Consider the following 11,754-nt stretch of genomic DNA (forward strand, 5'->3'; position numbering starts at 1 on the left):
AAATAATTAACTAAAAATTCTCAAACATTTCTGGTGAGCCCTGATATTTCACCAAGAGTGTTGCAACTCCCAAGGGCTCCTCAACTCTATTTATCAACCCAGGGTTTGTACAAACTTTGAGGTGACGGTGCTATATGCACAAAAAATGGGATTCTACTCATGCCACCTTCAATTAGGAAATTTGATCAATAGTGCTCTAAGACTATTCCTCCTAATGAATTAGAATGAAAATTAGCTAATGAAGGTGCAATTTAGAAGCTAACTCTAACCATGAAAAGGAAAATGCTCTGAAATTCAACTTGCAACTGTTATTGAATCAATTCATGAAAAGATAATGGCTACACTAATTGCAGAAAGGAAACTACATTATCTTGTAATCGACCATCTAGCTACCAGATCTACTTGCAGACAAGAAGCTAACCTACCAAATCACAACTCAATATTCTATGTATCATCTATCTAGCTCACACTTTCATATAAATCAATGTTCTATTTGTGCCAAATAAATAAACTAACACTATTCTATTTTGCAGTGAAGGAAAAGGAGTGTTTGGAGTGGCCTAGGAGCTTCCGTTGATCATGGAGTCACAACTGGCGGTCAACCTACTTCTAATATAAGTCCAAATTGCAGCAAAAGTCAAAATTAGTGAGGAAACATGCTGCTATAGGTGTGCCATAGGAGGCTGCTACAGGTGCCCTGTATTACTACAAGAAGGCCTGTAATTATAGAGGAAGGTTGTCGAGAAGGTTTAAGAGGTGGAAATGATGGATACTAGGTATGGAAAGGTGGATTAAGGTTGAGGCAAATGGATGAAAGGTGGCCAAAGACCCTAGCCAAGCTTAGAGCCTTTTGAAGGCCTATTTTGCATTAGGAGAGCTACTCACGGTTGTCTAGGAAAATGATCTCAAGAACAAAACTTTGAGGATAAAATTTGGGATCCATAGAAGAGGGTGAGGAAGTCCAATATGGAGGTGGTGAAGGTTCCCTTTCCTACATATCCAAAAAACCATGCAATCATCACATGCATATCCTTTTATCATTGACAAAGTGAAACAACTAATATTGGAAAAGATAAGTTGAATTTAAATTCCATCTAATCTATGGCAAAAAACTCTGATCTAGTCAATAAATCAACTCCTAAGCTACATTAATCATATGTAAAATAAGATGAATAACATAGATATTATTCCATGAAATCATGAACAGATTATTGGACTGTGATTACAGATCATTCCATTCTTGCTCCCATGGGAGAGATGAGGTAGAAGTTGTGATCACATAATTTTGATGGGTTATTTTCTAATGAAATGCAAGAAACTAATAAGCACTCTGAACTAAAAAGAGATACAAATACACAAGAGGGACCTAAGCCACTGGGGTTGGGCCCAAACCCAAGAGCCTCAGCCCTCTGGAACTAACTCAGTGATGAACCAATAAGCAAATTCTCATTATCATTGCATCAATGTCTAATACATCATATAACAATCGAAAATAACATTGCCAAGTACCTGAGCTCAATAGTTATTTAGCTAAAAACAAAACTCGAATTCTAATGAGCTCTTTTACATGTTTATTTATACAAGAGGGTAGATGTTATAAACATCTCCCTAGAAAATATCAATGTGTGTCCCATAACTCGAGAATGGTGGATCTTGATCTTGATTAACTACACTTTCTTGGCCGCCAATGACCTCGAGCTGATGAGAGAGAGTGAAGTGATCTTGGGTTGATTGAAGGGGTTAAGGAGGTGGAAAACCTCCTAGAATCTCTCCCTGCTCTCTACTCCGAGCCCCTGCATGGAAATTATCTCAGAATTGCTCCATTTCTAGCAATTAAACCATGTTAGGCCACATGACCAATAAAAACATCTTTTACCCTTCTCACTAAGCATTAGATAACAAAAATTGTAAATAAATGTGAGAAAGAGATAGTTCTAAAGCTCGAGGATGGCATTATGACCCTTATAATGTACCTATTGATGAACCTCATCATCACCCCCTACTGAAATTGTTTCTCATCCTCTGAGCAACTCAATCATCTATGTGCATTTCTTTCATGGTCTTGGTGTTCTCATTTACATCCTAGGGTTCCTCAGATGGTTTTCCTTCTTGGGGATAGAAACCTGCATTCCTTTCTGTTTCTGTCCACTCCTTCTTCTCTTCTGCTTCATTTATTCCTTGTTGTGGGCCTAGAAACAAGGGTGGACTGAGATTGAGTCCTATCAACTTAACTTTTAATCTTTACATGACCTTCTGTAAAGGGGTGTCCTCTGTAAGGCATTCCTCAACCTTTGAAGAGAGTGATATTCTCTGATATGGAGGTTGTGGGGTAAGGCATGCCATCTCCTCTGGTAGGCTTGGAGGATTTCTAGTCCCAACAATCTGCATGTGTCTTCAAAATGTAAGATGTATTGTTATTCATTGGCAAGGTATTTAGGTCCTAAGTCAGCATCATTGGAGATGATGCTATGATTGCTAATGACAACCATTGGGCTCACTAGCTCTGCCCTGATATATAATGGTTCCTTTTCTTCCTTTGCCATGAATCTCTTTACTTCCTCAGCTCTTGCCTCCTCATGAGTCATCCAAGATGATAAGGCCATCAATTTTGTATACCCCAATATTGCATTAGGATCCCAAATATTCATATCAGTGAAAGTGGGTTATGAATGTAAAACTCAATCAATTTTCCTTTGTCCTCCATGCTAGCTTGGTTGAAAAATTAAATGAATTGTTTGTGATCTTTGAGAAAGAGTGCATAAGGCTTGGATGGTTGTCTACACTATAGTGCCTCCATGGAGAGGCTTGCCATGGTGGAAAGTTGGGTTTCTTTCTCCTGCAACTTCTCTCTCAACCGCATATTTTCTTCCTATAGCTACTCCTTCATTGTGGATTCACTCATTCTCAACTCACTTAATTATTTGCTCATTTCAAGGACCTTTTCTTCCATGAGGCCCACATCCTCTACCTTCTTAGACGTTTTAGTTTGCATCCACCTGTGGGTTCTTCCTCTTCCTGCTTCTAGCTAATAGAAATGTGGGACTGCAATTTTTGAGGAATAATTCTCCCTCCTTCAATGAATTTATAATAGGAGCTTAGGCTAGGATGTGGACTAAGATCCTGGAGCTCTGAGAAGTCTTTCCCAAATGTTTTTGGGGAGGCTACTACCTCCTATAGTTTTTGTGTCACATTGCTCCCCTCTTGTTTCTCATTCTGCCCCTCCTGTAGCTCATTATGCCCCTCCTATTGCATACTTTGTCTGTCATGTAGCATAATTTGTTTTTCTTGTAGCATACTCTGCCCCTCTTGTAGCTTCCCCTCTTCTTCTTATTGGAGGGTGGTTGGTGTCTTGGGTTGTTTGAAGGAGGTTGATCTAGTGGTGGGCCTCCTTACATATGGTATAAGAGTCTTTGTTGTGGGTTTTGGAGAGGTGACCTCTTCAATTTTTCCTTCAATTGGTCCCACCTCCTCTTTCTTTCTTGGGGACTCCTCGATTGTGATGGGGACCACTGTGGGAGTTTGTGGCCTCCCTTACTTGATCCTGGTGCTTTTCATGGTCTTAAAAAATAGGGGGATCTCCATTGTCTCTTCCTTTTAGGTTTGTCTAGGGTGCTTAAGGTAGCTAAAGTTGCAACTACCTCCTGTTCAGTGGTTCTTGGAGACAATTTTGTTTTTTTTGGGGGTATCTCAGTTTCTCTGGGCTCAGTAGTCTTTTTAGGACTTTATTTTTCCTGTTTCTCCCCCTCTTCTTTGTTATCTTGTTTTCCTCCTACCTCTACCTTTGGTTCTTCTGCTGTCCTTTTTGCTTCTGTTTTTCTTTCCTCTTCTTCTCTCCCTGTTGCTTCTTCCTCTTCTATCCTTGCCCCTTCTTCTTCTTCCTCTGTTTTTCCCTATCTTCCTCCAACACTAGAGGCTAGGGTCTCACCTGGTGTGAGTTTCTATGTCTCAATGAAGGCTTCTTTATCCATGTCTATGAATTTGGACCAAAGGACAAGGATTCTTAACTTGCTCAAGGTACCCACCACTATCAAATTTAATGACGCCATGGTGGCCTAGGTGTTGGTGTTTTTCCTCTCTGACTTTTTGACTCATGTACTTGATGGATTGTAAGAGGAAGTATGGAACACTAAGCTTTTGAGCAAGAGGAAATTCTGCTTGGAACATGAGTTCATGAAGTAATAAAGTGGTAGGCATATACCACATTCTTTCCTCACAAGATATGTATTTCAAAATTTGGTAGGCCACCTCATCCCAAGGATAAGGTAGGATTTCCATCCTAAATCTTTTCTTGTCCTCAACAATATTTTCATTGGAAGTGAAGAAAATTTTTTTAGCAGTGACATTGGTGGCTTTGTCCTCTCTGCTCCACTTGATCCCTAGAGGCAAGGCTGTCATTCCATTAATCAATTCAGGGTTGAGTGAGATAGACAATCACCTCAACACAATGGTGGCATTGCCCTTTGTTTGTGAATTTAGAGCTACGACAAATTCAAAGGCAAGGTCATCATCATACACTTTCAACAAATCGAAGAACCCTAGCCACTAGTGTCTTCTAAAGATGTCTACCACAAGAGGGTGTAGGTGGATTCACTTGGTATCTGAGGGATCTCTTCTATTAAATCCTCCCCCCATTTGTTCTCTATGTTCTCAATCAAGTGAGGGAGAGATACTTCTTCAATAGATTTAGTGTATAATTTAGTGGCAACAATGAGTTAAATATCCTTGTTAATGAAAATTGCCTATATTCCCATTACTCTACTACTTGAAAAGACCTTTTAATTTCACAATGATACTATCACTGCTTGTAGAATTTGAAGTGAAATTTTTATGAAATATGATGGATGGATGAAGGAAATGGTGGCACTTACTTTTTATCAAGTAGTCTGGGATGAAGGTGGTAATTTGGAGACCAATTCAAACCTCTGTGGCTTTCCTACACCTTCTAAACTTTTTTGTAGCAGTCTTTCGACCCTCTTGTAGCAATTGCAAGCTTTTCTCTAGCTCCTTCCTATAGCAATTGCAGAATGGGGTTTGAAACTCCTTGATGGCACCCTGTTACACAAAATATTGTCACCGTGACTATTTGCAGTCAGTATGGGTCTATCATCTTTCATACTATCCTCCTAAGCAAGTCTCAAACCTCATCTCTTCATGTCAAGCTTTGAAAATGAGAGAAAGACTTTAAAAATCAATAAAGCTCTAGTTCTACACTTTCTCTCACTGTTGCCTGCGGTCCCGCACCCCTTGTTCATGTTACCTGAGGAACTACCCGCTCTGTCTCTAAAGGAGTGGGTGCGGACCCTTGTGAAAGTTAAAAAGGCGCAGGTTTATTCTTAAAAACTCACTTTGGGTTAATTCTAGATGATTCTAGAAGGAATCTTGACGTGGATGGTTCGCTCCTAGGTGGTTCATGCATCCCAAAAGTGAAGGAGCTAATCCCTTGATGAGAGGAGCTTATCCCTTTGAAGGAGGACCTAGTAACTTCCCTCCATTGCACTATAAATTAAGGCATTGGGCTGGTTGCTAAGGAGTTTAGAAGCTGAACATTTTTGAGGGTAAATGCTGGTGGAATTGAGACTTCCTAGTTAAGCTTGAGAGGAGAGATTACATACCTTTTGGCTTCATTGGGAAGAGAGTGAAACTTGTCAAAGTAGAGGAGACTTCTTGCTGGACCCCGGGAGGAGCTTGTACAGCATCAAGGCACAGGTTGTAAAGTTCTTCTTTGATTCAAATTAATACAATCAGATTCATTTTTCTCAACAAATTGTCTTATGTGATTTGTTTCATGAATTCCTTGATCATCATGATAAGTATGCTTTATTATATTGGCTTTTCAGGTGCTATTTAATGTGTGTGCTTGTTTGTGTTTGCAAATTCTCTACAAGGGAGCTCATTTGGATCAACGGAGCGAGGCTTCCACAAACTTGCATTAGACCCAAGGTAGGCCTAAAACACTTGTTTGCCTTTGTTTATAAATTGCATACTTAGAGAAAGATAGGATTTGATTGGTTTGCTTGTCGCTAGATATCATTAGATACTAGGGAGGTCGGTCTTGTTTGCCAGAACGACTCATTCCGTGTGACAAAATGGTGACTCCGCTGGGGACTTGATTTTTTGATTTGCTTTTACTTTGACTTGAGAAACTGTGTTTTTGTTTCTGTTTTTGGCTTGATGTGTGTGGGATTGGGTAGGTTTAGTTAATCTTGAATTATTTTTTGTTTTTCATACTTTTGGGAGAGGATCGCACCCTCTGCTTGTAACACAGTGCGGACCTATCCGCACTTTTGCTTTACACACAGAGCGGTACTGCACCTGTGTGGACTGTGGGCCTGCGGACCCTGTCAAAATTTTGAAAAACTTAAGATTTTCTTTTTCAATCAGCTTAGGATTTGTTTAGGTGTTTTTGGCCTCTGCCCAGATCTGCATGTGACTTGTCAGGAACTTTTCTTAGGTTAATTCCATTGGCATTAGGGTTTTAGGTGAAATTCCTAGAAGTTCTGGTTGTTGGGCTTGATTTTCGTTTTGTTCTTGTAGTAGCTCAGAGCTTAGAAGCTTTAGAAGCCTCAGATCACCTTGGTTTTTACTGGCCTTCTTATGAGTCTGACCATTTGCAAAATCTGCCTTTGTTGAGGAATCCATCTTGTGTTTCTCTTTGCGAAACTTTGAAAAGACTTGTGTTAAAAGTTTTGGATTTCATTTTTAGAAAAGAAAACAAAAATTGGTTGTTTTTTGACTGATTTGTGATTCTGGACAAATTAGTCCTTAGTTTGCTTATAGCTAAGTAAAACATCCTTGAAAAGAAATCTTGTAAGCTTTTACTTCAAATAGTTCTTAGAATTTATAGATCTCAAGATTAGTTTTTTCCATAGTTTTGAGTGTTTTATAAGAAATAAAAAAAATCTCTTTTGGAAAAAAGTTTGTTTTTGTAGTATTTGAGTGTTTGAAAGAAAAGGGAAATTTTCATGAGCATAACTAGTTGTCTCGTTTTTAAGTGTATTGGAAAAGACAAAAAGCTCTTCTTTTGATTTGTTGGTTAAGGAAAAGATTTGTTTTACAAGCATTTGCATTCTCAACTCTTTCCTAGCTAGAAATTCATTGAAGGGAAAAGAGTGCTTATCATCTTAAGTGCATTTTTTAGTGATTTCGAGTCAAGTCTTCACACCATAAGTTTCATCTCCGCACCTCTTGACTTAAAGAAAAACCAATAAAAATAACGCTTAAAGTAAAATCTATCTAGTAATCTTTTTATTTCTAGGGCTCTATATCACCAACATAGCTTAGGCTAGTATCTTGGAGTAGGGAGTAATTAACTCTCCAAGATAGTAAAACAAACAAGTAGTTGTATCTTGCGGTAGGAGATAAAATCCAATTGTTACATCTATGCTATGGGAAAGCTCCTCTTAAAGGAGAAGCACGAGATCATATTTGAACCAGTGTGGGAATCAATCCTTCCTCATTGGGAACGATAGAAGATATTCACGTATTAAAAACGGTAAACCTTGGATTAACCATTGTCGAGGAGCCTAGGGTCACTTTTTGGTAAACCTTGGATTATGTCAAGGAGCCTTCAAGGGGATTGAGCTTGTTACTCTGCCCTTGCGTGCGTATTGGATCGTAGACTGTTCCCCCAGGTATATTTGTTTCCGTTGGTAACCATAGTGACCATATTCTATAGGATTCTTTCCTAAGGTGACGGTGGAGGGAAGATCCCACTGTACCTGGAGCAGACGTCGGCTAGACTCACTTGGATTTTCTGGGGGGTTCTCTTCACTCGAGACGGTTTAGTGGAGAAACTTGTGCCAGTCTATTCATTAAGCAGGTTTCCAAGGTAACTGTTCCAACCACCATTTCTGTATTGAACTCTGCGACGTTGGATTTCATCACCAAATAGTGTTTTCAATATGGAAAGTTACTATTTGTGTGTGGTTTGATCTCCTAGATTCTTTAGGTGTGTGATTCAAAATTGTTTGGTTCTTTAGAGGCTTTAGGTGGTTTTCATTGAGATTTTTCTTTGTTTGCGTGTGAAGTAGTTAAAATATTTAATCATGGCTGAATTACCGAGGAAGTCTTGTAGACTTCGGGGCCAACCTCCTGAGTTTTCACCGAGCCAGCCTGAAGGGCTACGAGCCCTTGTAACTCCTAGAGACAGTAGAGTTGGGTCACCTGAAGAAGGAGAATCTTCTTTAGTGGTACATCCTGATTATCAAGCTCTAGTAGCAGATTATAATCCACAATCTGTTTCTGTTTCCGAAGTTACTGGTAGTTTTTCATCTACTAGTGATTTAGGTGAGGAACCTGAAATATCTGAACCTGAAACTGAATTTGCTGCTATGCCAACATTGGGATTTGCCTCTCCAACTTCTAGTGGTCCTGGTTCACCCAGGGTAGAAAGAATAATTACCCAAAATCTTCCTTCTAGACTTATAGCTACTGAAGAACTTGCTACTTCGGAAGAAGAAGGTATCCCTATCCCTGAAAATCAACCAGTTATAGAACTTAGGGAGCATGAATCGATCTTTTACAGTCCACCTAGGAGCAACGCTTGGTATCTTTCATTGACCAATTTTTTGGAAAACCCGGGACTAAGTTTTTCACCACCTCGCATTCCTTTTCACCCAACACCTAGGGGTTACTATCCTCCGTTAAATATGTCAAGACAGTCGTCCATGTTTTCTCAATCTCCAGAAACCTTTATATATGGTGGTCCTTCTGTTCCCTCTGGGTATCAGTCACTTACTGGTACTTTTTCGGGAGCATCTCCTCAACCTATCGAACAAGGGTTATTAACTGGTAATAACGGAACTAAGCCATTGAGTGTAGAAGATATTCTTATGATGTCAGGTACTATTCCTAATCTGAAACCTCAAGGTGGCCAGTTACGGCCTGGGGGGCAGCCTCAAAGTCCTCAATTATCGCCTGGGGGGTAACCTCAAGGTACCCAATTTCCGCCTGGGGGGCAACCTCAAGGACAGTACCTACCTACAGGACAGTATGTTCCTCAAGGTCAACCCCAGACTCAGTATGTACCTCAAGGTCAACACCAGTATCAATATGTACCTCAAGGTCAACCCCAGTATCAGTACGTGCCTCCAGGTTATCAACCTCAAGGTCAGTACCCAACCCAAGGTTTCCAACGACCTTCCGGTCAATCATTTGTCCAAGGAGCCGGAAATGTACCTTTGAATTATCAACCCTACCCTCAACCCAGTTATGGTCCTTAATATTCTCAACCTGTTATGGGTCCGTACCCCAGAATGAACTTAGTGTGGGATCCATCTCAATCTCAACAGATCTTGCAACCGAATGTGCAGTTGTCATCTCAATCTGGACAACCCTTGGTTTCTGGTTCACCCCAGCAACCGGTCCAGTCTACTATTCAAACATCTGCACCTTCTGTAGTTTCTCAGTCTGGGCCTAGTATGCCTCGTACTCTGCCTCAAACGACTGCTGCGATTGTTGCAACATCTGTTCAATCTACCCCACCTACTTCTGGAGCATCGACAGCTCCAGTTTCTACTGTTCCTGTATCAACTCCTCAGACATCTTTACCTCAGTCTGGATCCACAATTCAGACTTTGGTTCAAATGCCTGTAGGAAAACCTGGTCCAAGTATGGTTGTCACAAGTCAACCTCAATTTACTTATCAACCGTACCAGGGACAATACCAATTCGGTCCTGCTATGCAGCAACCAGTCTATCAGTATCAGCCGTACCCTGGGTATACATATCAACAACCTCAACAACTCCAGTACGGTCCGGTTAATCCTGGTTTTCCGGGAGGATATAATATCCCAAATGCAATTCCAATTCCTAGTTATCCTGGATATCCTCCTCCTGGGGCTGGTCTCATGACCCAGGGTTTCAGGGACCCTAATCGTCAGTTACCGTTCAGTGCAACTTTGGACTTGCCTGACTTGTCGTGCCTTACGAACGATCTGATTAACTATCTTCTGCTTTGGCCACCAATGCCGAATAAGTTGCCTAGTGATATTCCTAAGTTTTAAGGCAAATCAGGAGAGGACCCGTCGAACCATGTGATGAATTATCACCTCTGGTGTGCGTCTAATTCCATTTCAGATCATTCAATCCATTTAAGGCTTTTCCAACGCACTCTAATTGGTCTTGCGGCCAAGTGGTACATTGAGTTACCGTGAGCTACTTTTTATAACTTTAGTCGGTTAGCTACTTCATTTTTAACTCATTTTCAGTTGCCAGTCAGATATGACAATGGCACAGAATTATTAACTTCATTAAAACAGTTAACGTCCACCTACATTTCAGATCACATTCATGAATGGAGACGTCGACGGCGTTTAGTGAAAGTTTTTATTCCGGATCAGATCTTAGCTGAATGGTTTGTAAAATATTTACTACCAAAGATCACTGAGGATGTAGCTAAGGCAGGAGTCGTTACTGAAGAGCAAGTAATTGCTCAAGCTCAGTACCTTGACTTAGTTTATACGCAGTCAGGTACGTTACATGAGAAAATCCCCGACCTTCCTAAACAAAATCAAATAACTGCAGCTCCTTCAGGGTCTCATGCCGCTGATGGTATGATTGGTACGGTTAATACCAAAAGTAAGAAGAAATCTTCCAAGAATTCTTCTCCTATTATAACCTTGCCAGATTCCCCGACAGGAGATTCTTCCGTGGAAATTTCCGCTGATATTCATGTTGTAGAGTCATCTATAGCCAAATCAAAATCCGGCGGTAAGAAGAAAAATAAAACAGATAAAAATTCGAAAGAGAAACCAGAAAAAACGGAATCAACTGATGAGAAACGCAAACCTCGTTATCCTTGTCTCATTTGTGACAAAGAGCATTTTACAAGAGACTACCCTCATCGTGCAGAGGTTGCGAAAATTGTCAAAGGTTCCCAAACGCCTGCTGTTTTGAAGGATCCTTTTCCTAGTCAAGACAGTAAGATGATAGGTTCTTCCTCAAATGCCTCTGAAGAACCCATAATGATGATGTCCCATGTTAGGATTGCGACTCGATCGCAAGATTATGGAAGTAAAAGTCCTGTTGGTGGTAAGGAAGTAGAATCTTCTCATTCGAACCCATCAACTTCAACTCCCGGTTTCGATCCACTACAGATCGAGAAACCTAACCCAGAGTTAGTAATCAAACCGCCCGCCAAGGGTATACTTCAAAAGTCAGCTTTCAATCCACATGCGAGAGTGGCTCAGAACTATAACATTGTTGAAGATTTGGCTATTTCACCTTCAGCAATGTCGGCTTTGGAAGTGCTGCAATCATGTCCAGCACAGCGTAAATTGCTATTGTCGGATATAGGAGCTATTGACGTTCAGGACTCGAACCTTATAATTTTTGATCTAGAAAGTAGTACGCCGCGCTTACCTCATCAAATGGCTTTCCAGATTCCATTGTTAGTAAAAAATAGACCTTGTTATAGGACTGTGATTGATGAGGGAGCCTCAACGTGTATTATGTCGATCCAGTGTTGGAGATCCCTTGGTTCTCCCACGCTTAATCAATCCCCGACGATTCTAAAGGCCTTTGATGGCCGTGGGTTCCATCCTTTTGGCATTCTACAGGATTTACCTATAGGGGTTGAAGGCAAAACTATTAATCTAGATGTGGAGGTGGTTGATGCACCTCTAGATTACAACCTTCTCTTGGGTCGTAGTTGGTCTTACGCTATGACAGCTGTCATTTCATTGGTCTTTCGGCTTATAAAGTTCCCTCATAATGGAAAGATCATAACTATAGACCAGCTGACTTTCTTTTCAT

Source organism: Pinus tabuliformis, chromosome 5_1 (genome assembly GCF_031772625.1).
Source record: "Pinus tabuliformis cultivar Carrire ecotype Pingquan chromosome 5_1, CPIR1, whole genome shotgun sequence".
Taxonomy (NCBI): Eukaryota; Viridiplantae; Streptophyta; class Pinopsida; order Pinales; family Pinaceae; genus Pinus; species Pinus tabuliformis.